This window comes from Microtus ochrogaster, linkage group LG3, assembly GCF_000317375.1.
Source record: "Microtus ochrogaster isolate Prairie Vole_2 linkage group LG3, MicOch1.0, whole genome shotgun sequence".
NCBI lineage: Eukaryota > Metazoa > Chordata > Mammalia > Rodentia > Cricetidae > Microtus > Microtus ochrogaster.
The window spans coordinates 28,544,763-28,546,692 of NC_022029.1; the positions used below are offsets into that span (position 1 = coordinate 28,544,763).

At 54.5% G+C, this 1,930-nt stretch overlaps 1 protein-coding gene across 4 annotated transcripts in view; it reads left to right on the forward strand.

Moving 5' to 3' along the window:
• The first annotated feature begins 1,470 nt into the window (after positions 1–1,470).
• The window catches only part of Brd4 (bromodomain containing 4), a 77,243-nt gene continuing 76,783 nt past the window's right edge, over positions 1,471–1,930 (forward strand). For 2 of the 4 annotated variants that reach the window (XM_013351330.2, XM_005360704.3), the window contains exon 1: positions 1,471–1,694. The gene's annotated coding sequence lies outside the window, so the exon portion shown is untranslated. The remainder of the gene's footprint in view (positions 1,695–1,930) is intronic. The other 2 variants (XM_026785874.1, XM_013351332.2) reach the window with 2 other exon arrangements.

Genomic DNA, 1,930 nt, shown 5'->3' on the forward strand with positions numbered 1-1,930 from the left:
TTTTTTTTTTTTTTGCCTCCCGATTGCTGGGACTCAAGGTGTGCGCCAGCACATAGGAAGGGTAAGAATTCTTAAGACACTTCTCCGAGAAAAAATTCCCTGATGGTTTATTCCCTTATATAATTTTATGTTTATGAATATTTGCTTGCATGTATTTCGGTGTACCACATGTACGCCTGATGCCCATAGAGACCAAAAGAGGGCATCAGATCCTCCGGAATTAGAGTTATGAGATAGTTGTGAGTTGCCTATCAGGAACAGAATTCAGGTCATTGGAAAAGCAAGCAGCAAGTTCTCTTAACCCATGACAGTTTTTATTTCAGAATGCACTGATACAACGATATAATGAAGAAAATTCCATAACTGGGGGGTACTAGATGTACTGAAACATGTCTGTATTTTTACATATTGTCAGGTCACAACCTTCTACACCCTAGCACGCCTAACCACAATCCTCTGGCTCTTAATGTCTCTCTTCACCATCTGCCTATTTTTGAGTTTGTCATCTGACCATTGTTAAATATTTGGAGTTCTGTCTTAGCCTTAAAAATCTTTTCTCAGGGGGTTGGAGAGATGGCTCAGCGGTTAAGAGCATTGCCTGCTCTTCCAAAGGTCCTGAGTTCAATTCCCAGCAACCACATGGTGGCTCACAACCATCTGTAATGAGGTCTGGTGCCCTCTTCTGGCCTTCAGGCATACACGCAGGAAGAATATTGTATACATAATAAATAAATAAATAATTAAAAAAAATCTTTTCTCAGGCCAGGCGGTGGTGCACACGCCTTTAACCCCAGCACTCGGGAGGCAGAGGCAGGTGTATCTCTGTGAGTTGGAGGCCAGCCTGGTCTACAAGAGCTAGTTCCAGGACAGGCTCCAAAGCCACAGAGAAATCCTGTCTCGAAAAACCAAAACAAACAACAAACAAATAAAACTTTTCTGAGGCCGGGCGGTGGTGGTGCACGCCTTTAATCCCAGCACTTGTGAGGCAGAAGCAGGCAGATCTCTGTGAGTTCGAGGCCAAAATGGTCAACAAGAGCTAGCTCCAGGACAGGCTCCAAAGCTACAGAAACCCTGTCTCTAAAAACAACAACAAAGAAATCTTTTCTCGTCGATCTTCCCTGTGATGATCCCCATTAATCTGCAAGGTTTTTTTCCTTGGGTCTTCGTAATGGCTTCCTCCGAAAAGTCTTCTTAGTTTTCTGGTCGCTCTGAAGGCTCCTGTCTGTGCGGTCTTCTTTTCTTGATCTTAGCTTTTCAGTTTGCGGGGTGCACTGCCTCCTTCCTCCGTCCGTGGAGTCCCTTGATTGCCTTCGAAGGTTCCTCCAGCCCGGGGAGCCCGTCTCCCGTCTGCATCTCTCAGCTTGCTACCTAGGGCTGCTGCGATGTTCTCTGCAACTGGGAGGGCCAGCGTGACGAGCACGCCGGGCGCGGCGGCGACGCGGGGCCGCGCGCGCAGCGTGCGCGGTGACGTCACTGCGCTGGCGGCGGCGGCAGGGCTGTTTGTTCTGCTCTTCCCGCAGCCGAGGGAACCGAAGCAGTGGCGGCGGCTGCGGCTGCTGCGGCGGCTGCCGGCGGTGTCCGCAGGCGAGCGGGGCCTGTGAGTGCGGCGGCGCAAAGGGCGCGGCGGACGGGCCCCGGCTCGGCGCAGGTGACCCGGACAGCGGGAGGCGGCGGCGTGCGGCCTAGCGTCTCAGGTGAGGACCGGTGTCCTTCGCGGTCGCGAGGCGGGCTCGCCGGGCCCCACGGCGCGGCCCGCGTAACCTGCATTGCGTAATGGAGCCGGTGCGCCACCACCTACGCCATCGGCGCGGCGCGGGGGCGGGGAGGCCGGAGCTTCGTGGGCCCGGAGACTGCTTGGGTCTGCTGGGGCCGCCCGCGCCGTTGGGGCGGCGGCGGCGGGGCGAGCTCGCGGGCTTTCGCAGTGGAGCGG